Below are 26,057 nucleotides of genomic sequence, written 5' to 3' on the forward strand. Positions count from 1 at the left end.
ACGGATTATTTTGTAAAGTACCCCCTTTAATTGTGATAATTTGCTGCAATTTTTAGAGTAGTCTCAGCAGCATTCTTTACTTAATGGTGAATCCCAAAGGAACACATGATAATTCTGTCTAGGACAAACAAAATCTAAAACTGGGTCTTGTCTAGTGAAATACAGTTAAATATAATTTAAATTTCTTATGCTAACCTTAATTTTGTGATCACCCAAATCAACTGTACTTATTTCAAGGATACCAAATAATTTTTATTAATTCACTTTTTAATTCATTTTCAACAAGTATTTGTTGGATATTTGCTATGTTAGAAATTGACCTCTCCTGAATGGGTATAAGGTATAGCCTCACTGCTGCCATCACTATCCTGGATCATATGCACTGAGTTGGGAAAATTGCTGTTACAAGCTCACTAATCTATCAAAACAGCATATTATGCTGTGGCATATAGAGAGTTTCTTAAAATCCTAATATCCAAGAGTCAATTTATCTTTTTACCATTTGTCATCTGAGTTTGTTTCCTAAGTGACTTTTTATACCATCACAGTGGGTCAGAAATGGCTGCCACATGGAGTCAGTTCTGGTTCCACATGGAACTCACCCTGTATTTCTTCTCCTCTTGTGGCCTGAGTTGAGATCAGAGATGAAGGCAAAGGTGAACAAACATAGTCATCTAGGTCACTGTAAACAACAAAGACCTGAATTTAAGCATAGTAAAAAGTCGTTGACAGCTTTATACATGATTATGGGCTTGATTCTTATTGACATGTTTTAAATTATCAGTATTGTTAAAATTTAAATGTACATGATGTTTTCTACATGGATACGTTTATATGTCAGTGAGCAGGAGCAAAGAGCTATGTGTTGAAAATAAGCAAATGATTTTCAATTTATTTAATTTCAACAGGTCTGCATTATAATATGTACCTTTTTTATTTCACACATAAATTATTTTCTGAAGCAACATTGGAATCCAGAGATCTCGCTTACCTTCTGCTATTTATTTGACTTCGGACAAACTGCTTCTCATATCAGAGCTCCTTTTTTAAAAAATTGTTTTTGGTGTAGGCATTAGCTTCCTAAAATGTTGGGCAGCAGAAACCACAGTGAGGGGTGTGATGAGTGAATAAGTAATGTGAAAAACGGGAGGGAGACAGTGTAGTTAGCAATAAAAAGAACAGTAGGTGGTCATGAAAGGAGAGAGGTGCCAAAGTAGTTGAACAAGAACTTGAGTCTGAGTCACTTTTATGTGTATTTTAGGAAGGGAGACACTTAACCATGCTTTAGTGATGATGTGAGGGAATCGGTTTCTAGTCAAGGTTTAAAATCATGAGGGAAAAAGCAGATAATATGGGGAGAAAAGCCTTGAATAAACTTTAGGGAACCTTTATCATATTAGTAGGAGGATCACATAAAATAAATAATATTCCCCAGAAATAATTAAGTTTTCTCTCCACCCATACTCATGTAACACTATCATGACATTTACCAAGCTGTATTTGTATATTTAGCATATATCTCAGGTTAAACTGTTAACTCTTTGAAATTTGGGAATTTATTTTACTAATCCTTTTTTTCCCTGGAACTTAATATCTTTTTATTACACTGACTAATGATGTGAAAGGGCTATGTGAAACTGTATGCATATAACTATTACAGTTATTACGGTTCAAATCAGTAAGTGATAAAATGCACATATAGTGCTTAAAGAATCCCTGTTGTTTTGCTACCTTTAGGACTGTATGTTTAGATTTGATGGTTATAGGAATCATCTTTGGCTCGATAATAAAAAGGAAAGCCACTTTTGAAAGACTGCTTCAAAACTTTTAGCATTTAACACTTTCTCTTAATTTACCCCTTTAAAATAAGTTTTAAGGTAAAATATTCTAGCTTCTTTATTGAGATTCTACAGTGGAGACATTACCAGAATCTTCAACCAGTTCTGTGTCCTGAGCCCAATAAAGATCTTAAAATTCCTAGTTCTTAAGTATCAAACAGGGGAGAAAAGGTTTTGTTTAACCTGGTATTCCCATCAGAGAGTGAAGAATTGATTCCCCACTGCCAATCAGTTAGGCCTAAAATTTGTGTGTGGGCACTAGGTTTTAGGCATTATCACTGCTCTTTCAATAATACTGTGATAACAAAACTATCAGCAAAGAAGCACCAACCTTTCCATTCTTGATAACAAATTATAACACATCACTTTCAAACTCCAAAATTATCAAACTTAACTAGTTCCTTCTAGGCCTTTAGTATAATTATTTAGCTATTTTCCAATGTCCTAAAAGTTCTAAAAGTTCTAAAAGTTGTAGGTTTCAGGTTCTGAAAGTTCTAAGAGTTATAGATTTCATGTAAATGGAATTGAAAATAGTCCGTACACAGCAACAAATGAGCATTTTTTTTCAATTACAAATGTCACTTTACCAAACATATTTTTGTTTCCTAATATAGAAAATTGTTAGTTTTCATAATTAGAGCTTTCCCAGCAGCATCTAAGACAAATCATAAATAAAAGATTTTAAATTTTGTTCACCTTTTCAAGTACTTAAAAAATATTTGTGATGATCACATCAACCAAGGTATCAAGAATTCAGTAAGAAACTGGGCTTTAAGGTTTAGATCTTGTAAGACAATTTTGTGGGGTTTTTGTCTTATAGAGAGGTCTGACTTAATATGAATCTCTCACTAAGCTTATAAGGAGCTTTATTCATATTCAAAAGTGGATCAAATAATAGGAATTTCTTTGAACTTATGAAATTCAAAGGAAATGGCCCCCTGGAGAGAACAAGGTACCAACAATTTCTCATCAGTGGTTAATCAAGAAGGGGATCCAGCAGCAGTTCTAAGCGGCCCACACAATTACTTCTAGAATTTGCTACAGTGAAATATCTTTCTATCTCGATTTCAAGTCTGTAATTGTCACTAAATAGATTGTTCAAAGTAGAATACCAAGTGCAGGACATTCCATTAAATGTTTCTTCATTTATGCTTTGGTATCACCCTCCCACTTTGTTTATGTTTTTACACTAACCATCTTATACACACCCTCAGGCAAATGTGCACATATCCCAGAATAGTAATACATAAAGTGATATAGTACACATAATTATTATACCAAAGCTTAAATTTATATTTTTAGAGTGTGCAAGAATATGTGAAAAATTCCTCTCCCACAGATGAAATGTACTTTGATATTCAGTTTTGAAAAGGTTATTAGCTTTAATAAAAACTTTAAAGCTAGAGAAACTTCTATAGAATATTCCAGTTAAATAGTGTTTGACAAACACATTTGGGAATGGATTCTAGAAATCCCAGGAAAAGAGGAAACCTTCTCAACATGAAAATGTACCACGCTGATGAGGTGGTATTTCACCTGGAAGCTATATTTAAACATTACATCACCATCATAGAACTACTAGCAGAATTTTGTGTTCATGTAGAAGATAGGACAAGTAACATTCCTAGAAAAGGGGTGTGAGATTCAAATTTGATTCAGAACCTCTAACAGAGAAAAGTGACTACACATATCCCATAACTTGTCTTATTTCCTTCCTACTTCCCTCTCAAGAGGGAAGAGGCACAAATTAAATAAACAAGTGACAAACTGAAAAGAATAAAAATTACCTATTTTAAACTAAGTTGAGATGAGATTATTTTAACAATAAACAAATTATCCACTGAGCTCTTTTGCAGTTTCAAGGTTCTTGTCTGGGTACCGAGATTCAAGGGATACAAGAAAAAAATGAAACATTTCCTGCTATGATCGATTTTTCTAGAATGCAGATACCTAAATGCTACCTTTGAGTTTCAGGGTGCTTTATGAGCACTTAGTCTAACTTAGATTATGGAAGAGAGGAGGGTTGGAGGGATGCCTGGACAAGCAAAGGAATGATGCAACTTTACTTCTTAAATTACTCTTCCATCTGTTTGAACCTGGTTCAAATCATACTAAAAGCCTATATTCTTCCTTCTGTCACATTCTGCTTGTTTCTCTAAAATATTTTTCTCCCAATGTTTTCTCAAAACATTTTTTTATATTAGCTAGATGTTTAATACACAATTATTAAATTGTGTATTTTTCTACAAAGTGTGAAGCCACATTAATCGCAAATCTATGACATGTAGGAATAGTAGTACAGACAACATTCAGACCTCTGTAACCATCCCCTTTCCCCCAGGAAACCTCATGTATCAGGGAATAACATGTCCTATGGTCCCTTCTATCCAACATCCCAATCCCCTCTGCAAATGGAATAAAAGAAAAGCCATCTTCATGGAGTAGTATCAGAGAGTGTCAATAAATATATAATAACTGAATCCTTAAATAAGAAATTGGCAAAATTTTAGGATCTCCTGTAGTTTTTCTAGGCCTTACATTGAGTCTACTGAGGGAATCATCCCAATCCAAATCTGCCTCAGTCCTTGAAACATCACTTACAGTGGAAGCTCATTCAGTCCCTCTAATCTCCAGAGTTCGGATTAAGATGTCCTGTCACTGGGTCACAAACTAGGGAGTTCTCTGGGTGAAACCTGAAACTGGCCCCCATACATGGAGTGAAAGAAAGAGGCAGACCAGATTGGTTGGTGGCAGTTTTCACACACAATGGAACTTACATACTAGACTTGTCTTGAGCAGCCACAAGATGAGTAGTAGTTCTCTGCACTGTCCCCAGAATCTTAACAGTTTACATAGAAGCCTTAACTTGGTTCAGTCATATGGGCTCAATAACATCTTACTCTCTCAAAGCTGTGTCCTTAAAGTAGTTTCAAGTATGGGGACAGTGGGTAAAATGTACATTCCAAGGACAGGGAAAGAGGTGAGGAGCCTCCAAATGGGTGAGGCCAGCTCATGAGCCAACCAGTGGTCACATCCTCTAGACATCCTCCAACATCGGCTGATCAAAACTGAGATCAGGAACGAAGATCTCAGAAATGATTCTTGGGCTCCTGGGAGTTTCTTGAGTCACAGGACACACAATTGTCAGTGTAATTTTTTCCTTCAGATTTAGCTTTCTGCCCTGATCCCACCTCCATGGACTGACTAGTTACCTGCATTATCCCATCTTCCATATTCCAACCTCTTTTTGAACCCTGCGCTGCCTCACATCCTTTGCCCATCCTGACACACTCATGCGTGCAGACACAAACAGAGACACATGTTAGGGCATGACAATTTTAATTAGAACCATTAAGAAGTGCTAGATCTTCTTGCTCTTATTTTTCTCCCCATTCTACTCTGCACATATTGTTATGGATCCATGTATGAAATAACTTATTTATCAGAACCCCATTTCATTTAAACGTCCCTGTCCCCTTACCTTGCACTGTAAATCCTTGTGTAGCTATGAACCACCTCTAGGGAGCCCTGTATTACTTCGTGCATATTTAATTTTCATTTGTCATTTGTATAATCTTAATTAACATGATTTACTAAATGCTTTCTATATGCCAGGGATTTCTAAAGATTTTATATCCATCATTTTTTCCTTTAGTATATACTTATCACATAGGATAGTATCGAATACATATGCTTAATTAACATTTGAATATTATGAAATTACCCCAATTTGAAGGACTACAATTAATTTAGATTAAACAGCCTAAGATGCAGAAAACTCTTCTCTTAGCTGCCTATTCAAAACTAGTCTTTGTAGCTGTTGTTGTTATCCAGTTCCCTATGTCGACTACTCTTGCATTGTTCTTTTGTTTTCTGTGTTCAGCTTCACATCATGACAATATCTTTCCTTTTTCTCAGACTTTACAATTAAACCTATCAGGAATGTAATCATTTAACTGCACAGAGCCATGCGTGTTCCTTGTGAGCCAGGATATTGTTTTAAAATATTATCTAATATATTTTCCTTCTCAATAACTTTAGCTGCATTTTTACCATTGAAACTAATTTATCCAACTATAAATGTACGGTTTTGTTTTTTTTTTTTTTTTTGCAATTCACTACATAGAAATTAAAGGTCAGTTAAAAAGAACAAGCTGAGGGACATTACCCTAGAGAAGAGCATAAAAAGAAACTAGAAAAGAACCAAGACTCAAACTTATGGTTTTGAGTTCCAAAAGAAGTTTAAGAAACTGATTAAATTAAGCTAATAAAATAAAATATAATAATTGATAAGCAGGAGTATACTTTTAAAATAAATGATTCTCAATTACTTCCCTTTATATAATGATTTATCATTTATAATTTTTCATATATTATTACATAGAATCATATCATCTGAGTTCTTTAAGGATACGTGTGTGTGTGTGTGTGTGTGTGTGTGTATATACATTTGGGGAATTTTGTACATATTTTTAAATTATTAAAAATGAAATTTCATTGAAAGATAAAAATAAGTTTATCAAAGAATTCTAAAGAAAATACGATTGTTTATGTACTTTTTTCACTTATACTAATTGAAGTGCTCAATAACTCCAGTAGACCAGTCATTTTGTTTTCATGTGTTAATTAATTCGCTGGTTGTATACATTCTAAGCACACATTAAGTCCTGAAAAAAGCTTATCATAATGCGTGTTTATAAGCTTCATTGCCCAAATTCAGAGTCAGCATGTTTCTTTGGGGGCCTAGAAATCTGAATTTTCAACAAGTACCAGAGATGACTCTGATGTATATCATGCAAGTATCACATTTGTGAAATAGGGAAGAGTTAGAAGGGCCCTTGACAAGGAAAGAGAAAGCCCAACTTACAGATCTTACTTTAACTTCACTACTCTTGTGATCATGACAGATCCTTTTTTGATTATTGATGAGAAAAACCTTTATTGATTTATTCTTACTATATTCTCTTTACCTGTAATATGAAAGTAAATTGAATTAAATTGAATTTAAATTAAAACTGAATTTAAATATGAAAGTAAATCTGAATTTAAATTGAATTTAAATTTAAAACTCTGAATTTTAATGTCTATAACATCACAATTTTAATCAATGTATAATATCACATCATTTATTAAATCCAAAATTAAGCATACCTTTTTTCTCTCATCATCCACTATATGACAAAGATTGATAATTCAAATTGTATCTAATTTATAAAAAAATAGGTCTCTGGATTTCGACATTGAGACCATAAGGTTTATGCATTCATGGTCTTGTGATCTGAGGAGATTCAAAGTGATCATAGGAGAAATTCTTTGAATTATTAATTAAAAATACTGACTTCAAAAGTTGTAAATCATATAGTACAGACACTGTTTCTGAATTGCCCAGATTCCGCTTAGTGAAATGCAGTTATATACCCCCACCCTCTGCTTTTTTTTTTTTTTTTTTTTACAAGGGTGATAGAAACATCAAAGAAAACAATGCGTAAGCTAAAAGAGGTAAGGCTATTAGGCTTCCTTAATTTGTTCGAGACAGTGTTCATTCAAAGCCAACTCCTACACTCATATCTGCAAAATGACTCTAAGATAGTATGTATAAAGTACAATGATCCAGAGGCACATTACGAGCTTATTTATTAAAGACAGCTCGACTTTGACCACAATATGATGGAGGAAAGCTTACTAATACTTGTAAACAATTCCCAAGTCATAAAGGCAAAAACAAAGGATGGTCATATCAACTCCTAAGTTTAGTTGAAAAATAAAAGTGAACAGAATTCTGGTAGTTTAAGTATTACTAATAATATCAAACATTTTTTGTGTCCTCTACAGTTTTAAAAATATGTTTACAGTATGTCAGTACTATAATTAGAGAAGCTATCAGTCAACATGACAGTGTTTATGTCCTTGAAGAGATCTCACATTTAATAAATATCAGCTCCATTTCCAGAATCCAGGGCTTTCTTTTATAAACCATGCTCCCAGATTAAGTCTCTAAGAGTTAAGAAGAGATTTTTTTTTAAATCACTAAGGGAGCCCTCTTTTAATCACATTCTCTCCAATCATCTTCATTTCCTTCATGGTACATATCATCACCTGTAATTTTTTTTTTTAAGTTTGTTTATTTTGCAAGAGGGAGGGGGAGGGGCAGAGAGAGAAGAGAGAGAAAATCCCAAGCAGACTCTGCACTGTCAGCACAGATCCCAAAAGGGGGTCGATCTCACAAATCACGAGATCATGACCTGATCCAAAATCAAGAGTCGGACACTTAACCGACTGAGCCACCCAGATGCTCACCTGTAATTTTTTTAATGTATAACTAGAAAGTCACTCCATAAATGTGGTACCATGCCCACTCTGTTCTCTATTTTCTTGAAGAGTCCATAGTATGAAGGAGACACTTTTTGGATTTGAATGATTAAATAACAAATGAAAAGTCATTTTTTAGTTTTTTTCTATTCTATCTTTCCTCTTTTTTTCTTTTCTTTTCTTTGTTCTTTTAGCAAAAAAAAAAAAATCTAGCATATTTCTATTCAAAACTTAGTTTTACTTCTAGAAAAAGAAGTCATGAGAAGACATATATTTTGGTGTAGTAGAGGAGATCTTGGGAATACATCTGTTTATAGTTGTCAGGAACTGTGAAGGGTCTGAGATTTTACCCTACACTCAAGCTAACAATTTAGCCTGCCGCTGTTTCACAGATATTAATAGAAGCTACAAGATTCCTGCGTCAGAGGCAAAGGAACGTATTACTCCTGGCACAGCAGGCGACATGAGCTTCAAGATCACATCAGTTCTCCTTATTGTCCAAGACCTGATACATAGAGGTCTAAATAATTCTGCACACACAGTGATGTGTGTCATAGCAGAGGAACCAGAAGCTTAGGAAAACCCAATCTTACAAGGGAGAGGTTGATGGCAAACTCTGCATCAGTGGCAAACATTACCATTGGTTTCTTCTTTAGAAAATAAATTTGCTATCTTCCCCGGAAAGAGATTCTAACTCTATCATCTGAGGCTGTTTGCTATACAAACATCCTGGGGAAAATAGTCCAGAACAAAATTAACAGTGTCAGGCATAAATCAAAGAGATCTAAGGAGAACTATTCCCAATAGCCAAAACAAGCTAAAATATTACAGATTTATATGTCCTTTTATTTTACTCAGGATTCTTTTCCTCTTGATTAGCATGAGTTGGTATGCATTTAAATTATAATAGGTACACCCCAATTTGATAAAGTTCCTACAATTTTAGACACTACAAAATGAATGTTTCAAAAATGCTTATGTCTCTATATTTTTTCTGTTCTCCACTGTGTGAAACTAACCGTTACAGCTTTTTAAACCTAGTGAGTAGTCTCTTTAGCAATTTTCCAACAGAGACTATGTCACTTACTATGTTTTATATTCAGGTATCTATGAATAAATAACCTTAGTAAGACACACTTCCAAAGTCAGCGTTGGTAAAATGCTTAAAGATGAAAAATCGTTGATTGTCGCTGTGCCAAATGCTCAATGTGCCTCATCCCCGTTGTGATGATCTTACCAAACAAATGAAACAAGAGAGGAACTTCAAATACATTTCATTTGATCAGAGTGAGTGAGAATGGGAATGGAGGTAGGGAATAAACTGACCACATATGAGTGGAAAGACAAAGTCTTGGTAATACATATTCACTAGATTCAACAATAAAAAATTTGCAGTATCATAATTATCAAACTACCAGTTATAATACAATGAAAGGAGCTGTATTTAAAAGTCAAAGAACTTAGGGGTGCCTGGGTGGTTCAGTCGGTTAAGCGTCCAACTTCGGCTCAGGTCGTGACCTCATGGCTCATGAGTTCAAGCCCTGCATCAGGCTCTGTGCTGACTGACAGCTCAGAGCCTGGAGCCTGTTTTGGATTTCTGTGTGTGTGTCTCTCTCCCCCTACCCCACTCATGCTCTGTCGCTCTCACTCTCTCTTTCAAAAATAAATAAACATTAAAAAGAAATTAAACGTCAAAGAACTTAAATAATTTGTGATGCAGATATTGATGCATATAATGGTATCAAAGAGAGCATGGCACATCCTTTGAGAATATTGTGTCAAAGTGTCTGCTAATACTTTTTAAGAGACTATAGCTTTCCTGCACTGGAGAATCCATTTTGTCCAGAAAGGAAGTAGTTTAACTGATTTAGTAAGAATAATACGAACATATGATCATGAATGAATTAAACAAAAAAACGTTTTAAAGAGTAAGTGATGACAGGCACTTCTAAAGTAAGTAAAACGGAAATGAGGAAAAGTCTAAAGAGTTTTAACCTCTGGCCTACCTCAAACCCTTTAAGATCAAATTAAACTGGCACAATAAGCAGTGAATGAAGCAGAGGGACTTAATATAAGATCTCAAGTAACCATAATATGAAGAAGGAAAAAAGAATGCTTTAAGAGAAGGAAATATATTAGTAAATGGAAGAGGTTCTATTTTTTTATGTTAACAAGGAAAAAAAGAAACAAAGTTTACAAACCAAAACTTCGTCACCTGATATAACTGCACATTAGGCAATGAATTAGTAAATGGGAATTTATGGAACTAGGAGATCTATACAATAATCGGTTCATTACCAACGTGCCTTTTAGTCAGAAAGTTTCAAATGGAGACAACTTCAGAGTACAAACAAAAGTGTTAACTACAGCACCATGAGTTGTTCTTGTAGTTGTTTTGTCTTGTTTTTCCTTAGTAAATGACACGAATGCAGCTATACACTAGTAAAATAGACTTGCTGTTCACTATGTAACTGCAGCAATTGTTACAACCAACTCTTTAGTGAATAAGTGACTCCTTTTTAAGGATAAATTTACATTAAAACATTCTCATTGCCAAGGAAATGACTGTCACTATGCTTTCAGATGATGAAACCTAATGAAAATAATCACTGATTCCCCTATTTACATCGCAGCCAAGGATGAATATAAGCCTAGAATCCTAGCCAAGTCTAGAGACATAAAAGTTTTTCTAAACTGTAAAACAGAAAGGTTAGGCTAGGTAATATCGAACTTTACTTCATGCTAAAAAATAAACCCAGCAGGTGACAATTCATAGTCAGATCAGTAGTTATAACTAAATAGCAAGATATGAACAAGATACAGTAATAACTGGCAGAAAAAATGCAGGTATTCTACAGCTAGAAAAAGTAGGGTAGACACAAGTTTTTATATGGTCATATCATCCTCTAATTCTTTTATAGAAATATAATGCTTTCAATTATTGTTAAATGATTCTCTTCTATAAATTCATTAAAGGCAAGGATTATCCCTGTTCTTTCCATTGCTATGCAACAAATAACTGACATTTTATAGAATTTTAGTCTTTTTTTTTTTTTATTTGTTCACTTTGTTTTTGGCCAACAGTGAGATGCACATATGTAAAGTGTAAAGCTCAACGAGTTTTGACCAGTGTGTTCAACCATGCAATGCACACCTCTAAATAGATATGACAAATTTCTATAGAGTTCCCTCATTTATCTTTCTAATCAGTCCTTTCCTTTTATTCTGACTTTTTTGAATTATCTTTATATACTTTTGTGATTTTTAGACTCCATATTTGAAAAGGGTCCCAAGAGTTAGTGCATATTTATGTACTGCTTCTTTAACTCAGCATAATGTCTCAGCAACTGAACCATGATTTTGCATGTATCACAAGTGCATTTATCTTTGTTTTTCACTAGTATTCCATTAGATAGGTATTTTGGTATTTAGCAATCTCTGTTTGATAGGTTTATTAAATATATATTGGTACATAACAAATTATAACAAATATGGTGGTTTCAAACAACACACCTTTACTCTCTCTCAGTTTCTATGGGTCAGGAATTCCGGCATGGCTTAACTGGGTCCTCTGCTTCTGGGTCTCGCACAAGTCAGAATTTAAGGAACCAAGCAGGACTGAGGCTTCATTTGAAGGTTCCACTGGGGAAAGAAATGCTTCCATGTTCACATGGTTGCTGGCACATTTCAGTTCCTCACAGGTTGTTGGGACTGTGGGCCTCAGTCCCTTGTTGGTCAGAGGCCATTCTCAGTTTCTTGCTTGCGGACCTCTCCAACATGATGAAGTTTTCTTCGTCAAATCCAGTAAGTGAGAGAGTCTGCGATGATGTAAGCCATAGTCTTACAGAGTCTAATCATGGTAGTGACATCCCATTACCCTTGTTACATTTCTTTGGTTAGAAGGAAGTCCTCAGCTCGGCTCACATAAGAAAGAGACTATATAAGGAACGAATACCAAAACATAAGAATTGTTAGGGTTCATTTTAAAGTCTGCCTGCCACAGTGAATATGGAGGTTATTTTCAGATAATGATTAGTGGTTAGTTACACAGAAGAAAAGTCTTTATTTCACCATTACTTTTAACATATGTACAATGTAATATATAATAGTAAATGTATAAAACACATATATAAAATATATAGTATGTTTAATATATTACATAACCATATTAATTAGATTTATATATTTTTAATAAATCTTACTCCAGATGAATTAAAATAATTTATTTAAAAATTAAGAAAAAAGGAATACAATACCCAATAAATGTTACACAATTCCAAAAAGTATAGTAGGACTTTTATTGGAATACCAGGAGTAAAGAAAGAGAGAACAGAACAAAAGAAATAACTGATATAACAGTAACTAAGAACTTTATCAAGGCAAGACACCAAACCATTGATCCAGAAAGCTCACAGAACACCAAGCAGGGTAAATATCAAAAAATTACACCTAGACATGGAACTCAAGTTGGAGGAAACTAAATTAAGAGGAAATCTTTAAACCTCCAGTTTCAAATTCCATACATAATAAGCTTGGAGGTTGCCATTTTATACTAACGTAAGTAAAATGCTTAGTAGACTGAAAAATAAACACACTTCTTAGATCCTCAAGTAAGGAGAAGACACGGGGCAAACCACTGCCTCTAAATTTGGAGACAGAAATACAAAGATAGCACAGAGGACTTTTAGGGCAATGAAAGTACTTTGTATGATATTGTAATGATACATGTCATTATACATTTGTCCAAATCCACAGAATGATTACCAAAAATGAACCCTAAGATAAACTATGGACTTTGGGTAATTATGATATGTCAACGTAGGTTCATTTTGGTAAAAACTCACCATTCGGGTGAGTGATGCTGATAATGGTGAAGGATATGCATGTGTGAGGGCAAGAAGTATACAGAAAATCTCTGTATCTCCCTCTTAACTTTGTTGTAAACCTAAAACTGCTCTAAAAAAAAGCCTTAAAAATAAGGAAATCACCAAAAGAAATCATTAAAGATGCCAAATAAAAACAAATACACTAGTTTAAGACAAAGAAGATATCCAAACAAGGAAAACTACTAGAGATAAAGAGGAGAATTACAAAATGATAAAGAAGTCAGTTCTCACAGAATAGGTAACGATTTCAAATGTTTATGCACCTAACAACAGAGCATCAAAATCTGAGACAAAAACTGAGAACTGAGAAGAAAAAATAGACAAAACCATTAATAGTGGGAGACTTCATACCTATCCGCCAGTAATTGATAGAATAAGAACATTAAAAAAAAAAAATCAATAAAGAAAAGGTTAGTGTGATCAGCACTAACAAACATAATCTAATTAATATCTATAGAATACTCCATTTACTAAGAGACTACACATTCAAGATTTGACAAACATTTACCAAAATAGACCAAATTTCAAGGCATAAAGCACATCTGAACAAATTGAATGGAAATCACAGAAAGCATGTTCTCAGGTCATAATAAATTAAATTTAGAATTCAGTAACAGAAATACAGTGTAAGCTGAAAAAAGTCATTTTCTCTGAAGTACACATTATGACAAGGGAGAGCGGGGGAAGACCCACTGTATAGTGGAGACATCTGACAAACACTACCTTAGCCAGATCAAGGTTAACATCAACCATGATAAGTCCTATTTATAGTATGTACCTTTGGCATTATGTGATAAAAATGGAATTCTACCTTTGTATCCTTCCTCCCAAAACATCATAGCCCTAGTCTAATCATAAGAAAAACCACAAATACCAATCAATTCATATTCTACAAACACCTTACGCTTCAAATCTCTCAAGTCTTCAAAAACAAAGTAAATCCAGAAAACGGTCATGGCCCAAAGGAGTCTAGTGAGAAATGGCAATTAAGGGTAGTGCGTTGTCCTGGAGAGAATCCTGGAGCAGAGTGAATTGGTAGCTGCAATTTTATATTTTAAAGAAACTACCAAAAAACAAATTTGTAATCATATTTTACATTTCAACTAATAACATGTGAGGTTTATAGTTGCTCCATATCCTCTCCAGCACTTAAAGTTGTCACTCTTTATTTTAGCAATCTAATAGACTAATCATATGACTAATGATGTTGCACATCTTTTGCCTATTTGTTTAAATTGAGTTTCATTTTCTTGTTATTCATTTTTAATAAGGTATAACTGACATATTAGTTTGAAGTGTACAACATAATGATTCAGTATTTGCATATACTGTGATATGATCATCATGATAAATCCAGCTAAGATCCATCACCATATATAGTTATAAAAACTTCTTTCTTATAATGAGAACTTTTAAGATTTACTCTTTTAGAAACTTCTAAGTACATGTTATAGTATTATTAACTATAGTCACCATACTGCACATTACATCCCCATGACTTATTTATTTTGTAGCTGCAATGTTGTACATTTTGACCACCTTCACAACCACTTTGCCCACCCACCAGTCCCTGCCTCTGGCAACCACCAAGCTGTTCTCTGTATCTAAGGGTTTTTTTTTCCTCATCACTGTAACACTCGAAATTATAATGGGTAATAGTTTCCTGTCTTAAATCTCTATTACTATTTAATTACCCTATTGGAAAACAGAAGACTTTCCTATCAAATCCATCTCATATGAAACAATAAATATGATTGGAAGTCATCAGAGACAATTTTTGCTGGATCAAATTCTTTGAATCTACACTCTGAAATGTCAGGTTTCCTGTTTTGCTTGAACACATAGAGAAGAAAAAGAATTTTCTTTACAAGCATAAAACTGAAATAATCAGAGGGCTAAAGCCACCAAAGTAATATCTAAATACGGTTTGTACTTTTTTCACATGATGTTAGTCTCTTTGTTGGTGTTCTGAAATTTGTTTTTTTTTAATAATAAAAAAATTAGGCTATATCTAGTAAAGAATATATAGTGTGACTATTGGCAGTAACCCATTATTACTATATTTAAATAAGAAAAATAATTTTAAGACATTCCAGATATTATACGAAATCACAGATATATGGGCAATGAAAAAATGAAGCAGATTTTACTACTGTGAATGAATATGGTATTCGAGGCTACTTGCATCCTCCAAATCAAAAACTTCCTTAAACTTTTAGCCAAGTTCTTCTTATGGACATAGGACTTCCAGTGTTAAATTGGCTGACCAATTTTCAATGTGACAATTATCATAAAATAAAAATCAATTCTGTTCCATTAGGATGGAGGCCTATGATTGTATCTTTTTCTTTTATATTTGAACTTCAAAGATTCTCATCACAAACTCATTGAGAAAAAAATCAGTTTATTTTTTTTAATTATTTAAAAAAAACTAGCTCAAATGATTTTACCAAAAAATATCATTGTACATCACTGCATTCTTTATCTTTTCTAAATATACACAGCATGTTCTTGTACTTGAGTGTAATTAACATAACTAGTAACTGTCTTGGTAATGAAACCTTTGTTTTTCTTTAAAATGTTGATAGGTATGGTACATTGTGCCCCCACTTTTAATTTCTCCCTTTTATTTCTGGCAGTAGGCAAGGTGTCTTGCTGTCTCTGTAATATTAATGGTTGAACATTTCTTGCAAAGAATAGAATACAGTGTGCTGTAGGAATTGCATAAAAAATCTTCAGTGAATGGAAAAAAGATCCTGGGACCTTGGATGTCAGTTCCAGGAGAGACAAATTTATAGGTATAACAATCTATCTTTTAAAACTGATGTCTAAGGTCCTAGAGGCCGTTCCCCTATCACTAAGAATTTTTCATGCATTTCCTACAATACAAAAAACTGAGTATAACATGTAGACATTTTTGCTGCACATAAAAGGAACCTTGTCAGTTCTGTTCTAGGTCCATACACAAAATAAATTTTAATATTAGATTAAAACTTTATTAAAAAAAATCACACTTTACACCACTGCAAAAAAGAAATCTTAAAAGCTTGCTCAGCAATTTCGTATTTCACCAGGAACCAATAATAAAGCAGCCATCTGCCCTTGTAGTTTAGCAGGCATACCACGTGAGGTATGTTCTCTTTGGGGCTCGCTTGAAGAGGTGTGGTATCACTCAGACCTGCAGCAGGAATACAAATGACTTGCACTACTGGCCTGAAGGGCTAAGTGAGCTCTTCAAAGTGACATTTGCCATGAAGTGCCTAGGGCATTGAAAAAACACTGTCGCTCAAGAAGGCTAAAATACTGGACAACACAGTACTAGGGGAATTATGTTAAAACTGCTTGAAACAGCATTAAAGTATTGAACAATCAATAGGGCCATGTAGGCAAAAGAACTGATTCCACCTACAGAGTAATAATTTCTTCTCAAATATTCATTTCTGTTTATGACCAAAGTGACATTACTTTGTCAGATTCAAGCAAAAGAGTACAACAATTTGGATTCCACCAATCCATGAGCATAGTATATATCATTATTTATTTAGTCTTACTTTTGTTTTTACAGGCAATATTTTGTACTTTTCAGTGTACAGGTCTTGTGCATATTTAATTGTATTTACCACCAAATATTTCATGCTTTGGATATTGTTATGTATTTTTAAATTTTAATTTCATCTTTTATTTCTAGTAGAAGTAATGTATCATTAACAGTGGTGTTGTTTACCCATAAATACATACTTTTCATAACTCAGTGACCTGTGCACTTAAAAATAGTGAATTTTACTATATGTAAATTTTGTCTATAAAGTTAGTTCAAGAATAGTTCTGATAATGTACTTCTTTACAGGATTTTGCAGACAAATGAAAAGATTCCTATAACATGCTTGTTATAGCTCTAAAAAAATATATAATTGACAAAAATTGGCTATTATCATTTATGAATTCTGTATTTATACATATTTTCTTTACCGTAAGTTAAAGGTTCATTACAATATACATACTGGGGAATTCATACAGAATATTATCTGCATATATTAGCATAATATATTATTAGACATTTAAAAAAAATTTTAGCTTTATTGACCTAAGATCGTGTAAAGACCGGAAATGTAATTCTTTGGTTTAAATCCTTCAATCTGAGCCTTCTGAAATCATTCTTAGTTGTGTGCTATTAATATTCCTGCTCACAACTCATTCTTACTTGCCTAGAATTCAACTGTTTCACTTATTTTTTTTTTATTTTTTTATTTTTGGAGAGAGCAAGAGAGCAAGAGCAGAGAGAGATAGAGACAGACAGAGAGAGAGAGAGAGAGAGACAGAGAGACAGAGAGAAAGACAGAGACAGAGAGAGAGAGAGAGAGAGAGAGAGAGAGAATATCCCAAGCAGGCTCTACACTCAGCAGGGAGCCCAATGTGGAGCTCAATCCCATGACCCTGGGATCATGACCTGAGCCAAAATCGAGTCATATGCTCAACTGACTAATCCACCCAGGCGCCCTAACTCTGTTTCACTTCCAACTTTGTAATAGTTATGCTCAGAAATTTTCACTTGTGTGCTTTGCTCACATTTTTCCTTAAAGTTTTTTGCTGACACAAAATACATACCTCCTAGTCCTAATTATTTAATTTTTTTTAAGTTTATTTATTTTTGAGACACAGAGAGAGTGTGAGCAGAGGAGGGGCAGAGAGAGAGGGAGCCATAGAATCTGAGGCAGGCTCCAGGCTCTGAGCTGTCAGCACGAGGCTCGAAACCATGAACCACGAGATCATAACCTGAGCCGAAGTTGGATACTCAACTGACTGAGCCACCCAGGTGCCACCCCTCCCTCAGTCTTAATCTTAGAATAGAGTGATTGTGTGGTATTAGATACCAAGTTTTGTTGTGTTCGTGTGCTTCACCATTTATTATTATTAGATCAACTATCTTTTCCTTCCATCTACCACATTCCTGGCAATAGATATTCAAATCAATCTGGAGTAGACTTATCAATATGTAACATTAATTATAGTAATTTATAATAGTAATAATAATAATAGTAATTAGATATTTAATGTACTACATAGAAGGCAGCTGTAAGTGTTTTCTACATGTAGACCATTTAATCCCTAAGACATGAATGAACTGGGTACTAATTATACTCTTATTTGCAGAGTTGGTAGGACAGAGTGATTAAATAGCTTTCTAATTTCCCATAACCTTTAACGAACTTCAAAACAAGGGAGTCTGAATTCAGTAGCCAAGATCTCAAACGTTATACTCTTTTACATACCACTCAAAATTCTCTTTTTGAATAAGATGAGTACCTTTAGTTACAATGAATTAAGGGTCTTAAATGATCCATGGTTAAATCAATGCATTTTATATCCTCAAGCTAAAACATAATGATGGGCATCGATCTTATATTTTTAATATTTAAGTTCAAGGTGACTATGTATTCAAAACTCACTTTCAAACTTAGCTTTCACAATCTACCTTTAAAATGTTAGTCCTCCTTGGGCAATTAACTTGGTTTCCAAGTAAGAATGCATGACATTTTGTTTTCATAAAACAGGATATGTCCCTGTGCTTCAATTAACTTATATCTTAAAGATATGCATTAACTCTAGGTTCTTAGATGCCTTTAAGAAGTTTTGGCCACATAAGTTTTGAAGGTATTTCTGAGTAAGTTGCTTAAACATAATAAATACACAATGAATAATATTATACAATTTGAAATAATGAAGACATTATTTTTGCCTGTATTACTCTTTCTTCTTCAACTAATGGCTCTGATATTGCATTTAATTAGCCTTGAACTCAGTGAAACATATATACACACATGTTTGTGTGTGTGTGTGTGTGTGTGTGTGTGTGTGTGTGTGTGTGCATGCTCTCTCTATATATTGTATGCAGATCTTCTTGGCTTATAAAACTGAAACATGACTGTCAGAAAGACACAAAGATCACAGTTGCTCAGATCAATCTTCATTTTAGATGAATACTTTGATCCAAGTAAAATCCTGTTAAGAAGCTCATGTGTAATTTCTACTTAGGGTGATGAAATGAAATCTAGTTTGATTCAATTTATTATATTTGGATTCCTTGAAAAGATATAGGTATTTGATTAGTGGCCTATTTGTGCTCAGTTTTATGACATTTTTTATTCACAAAATGAGTTTTGATACAGCTTTTAAAAATCAGTGGTGATATGGATCTTTCTTCATCATCACATCCTGGGCTATGCAATATGTGTCTTCTACAGTTTGATGCTGCTTAGTTTTAGGTGTTTTTGAAAATAAGGCCACTGGCAACAGCTTCCAGCAAAGAATGTGGTGTAGTAAACACCTATTTTATATTTATGCTTCATTTTTTTAAACTTTTTTAAACATTTATTTATTTTTGAGAAACAGAGACGCAGCATAAGCAGGGGAGGGGTAGCGAGAGAGGGAGACACAGAATCAAAGCAGCTCCAGGCTCTGTGCTCTGAGCAGAGCCCAACGTGGGGCTCAAACTCACAGACTATGAAATCATGACCTGAGTCAAAGTTGGATGCTTAACTGACTGAGCCACCCAGGCACCCCACGTTCATTCTTCACTTTAATTTTGTTGCTGAGGACTACTAAAAACAGGCAAAGAAAGATATTTTTTTGGCCTAATATTTTTAAAAATTCAGTGGCCCTTGTTATCTATTACACTACAGAAAATATACATAAAGCTTGGAGTAAATTTACAAAAACAGTAAAACTGAGATAAATGGATTCTGTTATTTGGACTTCTACCTTCTTGAAATGAATCATATTTGATATGGATGATGATGACAACAACAATAATACAACAATAGCAGCAACAGCAATAAGCCACTAAAAGTATGATTGAAAAGAAAAATTAAAAGAATTATAAAGGCCAGGTCAGTAAGTAGATCTGAAAATGACAGTATTAGCAATCAAAATCAGTAAATATCACTTGGTTAAATATTTTCCAAGTAACAGAACAGGACAAAGGGAAAACAGAAGAGAGTTAATTTTAAAATATCTGTGCAATAATACAAAGATGGTAAATATGATGGCAGTGTGTTTCTGCTTGAATTATCGTCAAATTTGTTCAGATCTTTCCTTACTGTAACCTGAAGGAAGCCCTTGCAATCTTAGCAGCCATTTTGAGACTGCTCCTCTTAACCACTTTCTTCTGTCTCAGTTCAAATGTTAGGAGCCATACAGTCTTAGCCTTTAATTGGGACCTTAATTGGGCCTTTGGTGCCCTAATTATGAATAAGGTAATTACAGTAATTATAGGTGAATTAGAGTAATAATTAGTAATTATAAAAAAGTCAACCTAAAGTACGTTTGATATATACTTTCAAAATAGATGTTTAAAGTGATAGCTCTCACCTCAAACATCATGATATAGTCTACTTGGTGTATTTCATTATACATGGACTTGGAGTTCAGGAAATCAAAAAAAAAAATATATATATATGCATATGTTATAAATGTAATTAAAAATATATATACTTCTTGTAATGAGTTTAATTCTTAGACTATCCCCCATGCTTTAAAGAAAAATAGTATATGTTTGCTCTTTTGGAACAGAAAAAGATTTTTTTCCCTAAATTATATGAATAAGTCCTATAAATTAGTAGTGATCAGTACATTTGCCTTGTCAGATGTATGAAAATGTATGCACAGGTCTGATGACATATTTTGGAGACAATAATTCCGATTTATTTTGTGGGTGCCTGGGTGGCTCAGTTGGTTAAGCATCCGACTCATGATTTAGGCTCAGGTCATGATCTCATGGTTCGTGAGTTCCAGCCCCACATCGAGCTCTGCACTGGCTGTGTTGAGCCTACATTGGATTTTGTCTCCCTCTCTCTCTGCCTGTCCCCCACGTGTGATCTCTCTCTCTCTCTCTCTCTCTCTCTCTCTCTCAAAAACAAATAAATAAACATTTAAGATATAAAGTCTCTGGTCATAAAAACTTTTAAGAGTCCACCATACAATTTCTCTTAAGTCATAAGGTTATAACAATTGACTAAGAAGAAACAAGTCTGGATTAGGTGATTTACATGCATCCCATTTAACCTGACAGCAAACCTACAGTGGTTGGGATGGGGATGATATTATGCCTTTAAAAAAAAAAAAAAAAAAAAAGTTTTTATTTGAGTACAAGTGACACACAATGTTACATAAGTTTAAGGTATACAAAATAGGGATTCAACATCTCTATATGTTATGCTATATTCACCACAAGTGCAGGCACCATCTGTTATCATACGCCGTTACAATACATTGACTATATTCCTTATGCTGTACCTTTATTTCCGTGCCTTATTCATTCCATAACTGCAAGCATGTATCTCCCACTCCCCTGCACCTATCTTGCCCATCCCTCCAATCCCTTTCCCTCTGGCAATCATCAGTTTGTTCTCTGTATTTACAGGCCTGATTCTGCATTTTGTTTATTCCTTTGCTTTGTTTTTAGATTCCACATATGAGTGAAATCATATATTTGTCTTTCTTAGTCTAATTTCACTTAGCATAATACCCTCTGGTCCATCCATTTACTCATCCACGGACACTCAGTTTCCTTCCATATGCTGGCTATTGTAAATAATGCTGCAACAAGCACAAACAAGGTGCATATATATTTTTGAATTGTTTTTTTTTTTTTTTTTGGCTTTGAGTAAATACCCAGTAGTGATATTAGATCATAGCATATTCCTATTTTCAATTTTTTGAGAAAACTCCGTACTGTTTTCCACCAACAGTGCATGATAGTTCCTCTTTCTCCACATCCTCACCAACACTTGTTATTTCTTGTCTTTTTGATTCTATCCATTCTTACAGATGTAAGGTGATATCTCATTGTGGTTTTGATTTGCAGTTCCCTGATAATTAGCAATGTTGAACATCTTTTCACGTGTCTGTTGGCCATCTGTATGTCTTCTTTGGGAAAATGTCTATTCAGGTCTTCCACCTAATTTTAATCTGATTGTTGGTTTGTTGGGTGCTGAGTTGTATAGTTTATGTATTTTGGATACTAATCCCTTATCAGATTTACAATTTGCAAATATCTTCTCCCATTCAGTAGATTGCCTTCTTGTTTTGTGGATAGTTTCATTCACTCTTCAAAAGCTTTTTATTTTGATGTAGTTTCAATAGTTTATTTTTACTTTTGTTTTCCTTGCCTTAGGATATCATGCCCATTTTAAAAATGTTTAAATAATTAGCCTAATACCATACAGCTAAACAATAAATGAAAGTGTTGGGAACTGAGCACAGATTCAATTCTAAAACCCACGCTCTTTTCAAAATGCAAGGCCATCATTTTTGTAGGTGAATCACTAAGAATATAAACGAATGTGTTATTAGCTTGAATTTCTAGATATTTTAGAAAATTAATTTTTTTTCTACCAATTTACGTTAAAGGATCAAATGATACACTTTACTGCATCATTAAAGTGACTCCTTCTAGTATCAGAACTACTTTCTTTAAAGATGTCCCACTTATTTTCTTTTTGCCTGTTGCTCACATTTCTTAAAAATCTTCCCTCATCATCCCCTTCCCATGATGATATATTCTTTTCTAATGAAATAGAATACAATTAGCGCATTCTAATTTTAACCAAATCTATGGTGCTGATTCAGCATAACAGACACACAGCCAATGCATTTGTTACAAATGCCTTGACTAGAACTTTGGCAAAAACAGTGATAAAATTAACTAACCTAATGTAGTTCATCACTTAGACCACTTTCATCTTGTTGCAGCTTTACAGGATTGTTAGGGAAACAGTTATCAAACTCTCAGACAACTATCAAATCCCAGCCCAGCCACTTGCAGCTATGTGATACTGAGCTGTAGTACTCTTCTGAAAAATGAAGATATAAAATCTATTTTTCATATTTGTTGAGAGTTAAAATAAGAGATAATATAAAAACTACCTGACTGTATGTCCAGCCACATAATAGAAATGGATGGTAATAAATGGTAGCCATAATTATGAAAAGACCCTAAAGAAGTTTTGATGAAAATGCATCCTAATGATTATTTATAGCCAAGAAATCCACTCCCAGTAAAGTTAAACTACATATTCCTCTGTATATTGCCAAGGTCGACAATATGCTGATTTAATTGAGCTTCAGGGAAACTACTTTTTTCAAACATGCTTCAGCTCATATCCTAGAAGTAATAGTACTTCATTTAAAACAATATGTCAACAAGAAAATGTTTGTGACTTATTAGAATCACTATTGACGTTATGACTGGAGATATCAAAGAGAGCGAAAATGCCAAAGATCTATGCCAGCTTATCTCAAAGTTTTAAATGTAAAAACTATAATTTTAATTTTTTTGTTGACCTATCTTCAAAACCACAGAAAAATTCCTCAGGTCTGTCCCCGGTACAGATAAGCACATCAAAGGCATTCTTTATTTCTTTTACTGTTTTTTCTGGTTTCTATCATTTTAAAATTCTTTTTGTTAATTTCCATTTTGTCTACTTTTCCCATTAGAACCTCTAAAATATTTATCAGAGTTATCTCAAATTTCTTGTCTGATCTTTCCAACATCAGTATCACATCTGAGTCTAACTTTTAGATTTGCTTTGTCTCTTCAGACTGTTTTTTCTTTATCTTTCTGTGTAACTTGTAATTTTTGGCTGAATGTTAAAAATATTGTTTAGTATAGATGACTAAGGGTTGTTTACTTATTTATTTATGTAAATGGTATGTAATTGGAGTATGAACACAATAACATCAGTTATTTGAAATTTGTTAAGCTCATTTTTATGGCTTAGCATACAGGTCAATTTTTATAAATGTCCTATGTGTACTTCAAAATATATATTTTAGTGGACATATGTCCAGGTATAAAGTTTATAAGTGATATTCTCTATGTTATATACAGCAGACATTTTTTGCTATTTTTGTTTTGAGCATCTATCAATACCTTATGAGGGTATTTTTAAGTCTCTCCTTATATGTTGGTATATTTATCAATTTCTTAAAGAAAAGACCTATAAAATATGCTTTACAACTTTGGGGGTGTTGTTCTTTTTTTTTTTTTTTTTTTTTTTTTTTTTTTTTTTTTAAGAGAGAACACAAGTGGGGGAAGGGCAGGAGAAAGGGACAGAGGATCCAAAACAGGTTCTGTGCTAACAGCAGGGAGTCCCATGCAGGGCTCAAACTCATGAACCATAAGATCATGACCTGAGCCAAATGCTCAACTGAGCCACCCACACACCCCAGAGGGTGTTATTGTTACATATATTCTTAGAGCTATTATAGCTCCCTTATACATTGAGCAACTTTTCATATGCCTCACTCACATTTTTTAACCTCAGAATGTTTTTCCTTTAAAATCTGTCTGAAATTGTATAATTATATCACTTTTATTTGCTTGTATTTGTAGGGTAATTCTAATTTGTATTTTATAATTTCAACATAAATCAGTCTTTAAAATTTATGTGTGTGACTTAGAAGCAGAATATAATTAATTTTGTGTTTTGCTGAGATTACACATTTCATTGATTTTAAAAAAGATAATTCAAGGGGCACCTGGGTGGCTCAGTCGTCTAAGAATCTGACTCTTGATTTCAGCTCAGGTCATGATCTCACAGTTCGGTTCTTGGGATCAAGCCCCATGTCACCATGTCAAGCTCTGCGCTGATGGGCACAGGGCCTACTTGGGACTCTCTCTCTCCCTCTCTCTCTGTCCCTCCCCCACTAAACTCTCTTTCAAAATAAATAAATATTTTTAAAATAAATGAATACAAATAAAAAGTTTAATTTGTTCTTCATGTGCTTTCTTTCAACTTTCTCTTTAAATGTTTTGTATCTTCCATTCTGGGTTTGATTTAAAACAAGTTTTTTTCTTCTTTTCCTTATTCCATTTGTTCTCTTCAATCTCTTTAAACATTATAATGATTCTTTTTATGGGACGCCTGGGTGGCTTGGTCGGTTGAGCATCCGACTTCGGCTCAGGTCATGATCTCACGGTCCGTGAGTTCGAGCCCCGCGTCGGGCTCTGTGCTGACAGCTCAGAGCCTGGAGCCTGTTTCGGATTCTGTGTCTCCCTCTCTTTCTGCCCCTCCCCTGTTCATGCTCTGTCTCTGTCTCAAAAATTAATAAACGTTAAAAAAATTAAAAAAAAAATTATAATGATTCTTTTTAGTAATTAGCATAGCTACTTAAATACACAGATTCAATCCTGTCTAGTTATTCAATATCTTTACCTCATTCTAAAATACACAAGGATCTTAAAATGCTTAAACTCTGAAAACTTATTCTCCAATTGTATGTCCATTGTATTCCAGCATTTTAGCTCTATCTTGGTTTTCCTCAAATATTAGAATTTGTATGTTTTTTTATGGAGTCAAGGTTTATTTCCACTTATCCACCTATTTTGCAATGTGTCCACTTAGTATTAACCCTTCAACTCTCAATTTCCACCTGTAATCACTTTTCTCGTATCTGAAGTACATCTGAGAAAAGCTACTGTATTAAAAATATATTAGAAAGAATCTCTATGTTTTTCCTTACTTCATCTGAAAATACATTTACTTAAATTTTGTTAATTAAACATAGGATAGTTTAGGGGCATCTGGGTAGCTCAGTCAGTTAAGTGTCCGACTTTGGTTCAAGTCATCATCTCATAGGCTCGTGAGTTTAAGCACCATGTCAGGCTCTGTGCTGACAGCTCAGAGCCTGGAGCCTGCTTCAGATTCTATTTCCCTCTCTCTCTGCCCCTCTGCCACTCGCACTTTGCCTCTCTCTCTCTCACTCTCTCTCTCTCAAAAATAAACATTAAAAAAAAAAGGTAGGATAGTTTAACCATCTATAAAATTAAAAACTGGAGACTATTTTCTCTCAGAACTTCAAACACATTATTTTTATGTCTCTGGCCTCCATCATGCTGTTCAAAATCTGTTCTCATTCTAATTGCAAACTCATTGTAGATTATTTTTCCCTAATTTTAATTTTTTTTATATTTCTTCATATTATTTAGTTTCCAATGATTATGTGTCAATTAACTATTTTTTAT

General features: G+C 33.8%; 1 long non-coding RNA gene across 1 annotated transcript in view; it reads right to left on the bottom strand.

Moving 5' to 3' along the window:
* Positions 1-602: 602 nt before the first annotated feature.
* The window catches only part of LOC132680294 (uncharacterized), a 53,091-nt gene continuing 27,636 nt past the window's right edge, over positions 603-26,057 (bottom strand). Inside the window, exon 3 of the long non-coding RNA XR_009610616.2 lies at positions 603-682. This is a non-coding gene — a long non-coding RNA (uncharacterized LOC132680294). The remainder of the gene's footprint in view (positions 683-26,057) is intronic.

This window comes from Panthera onca, chromosome A1 (genome assembly GCF_046562875.1).
Source record: "Panthera onca isolate mPanOnc1 chromosome A1, mPanOnc1 haplotype 2, whole genome shotgun sequence".
In the NCBI taxonomy this organism is placed as follows: domain Eukaryota; kingdom Metazoa; phylum Chordata; class Mammalia; order Carnivora; family Felidae; genus Panthera; species Panthera onca.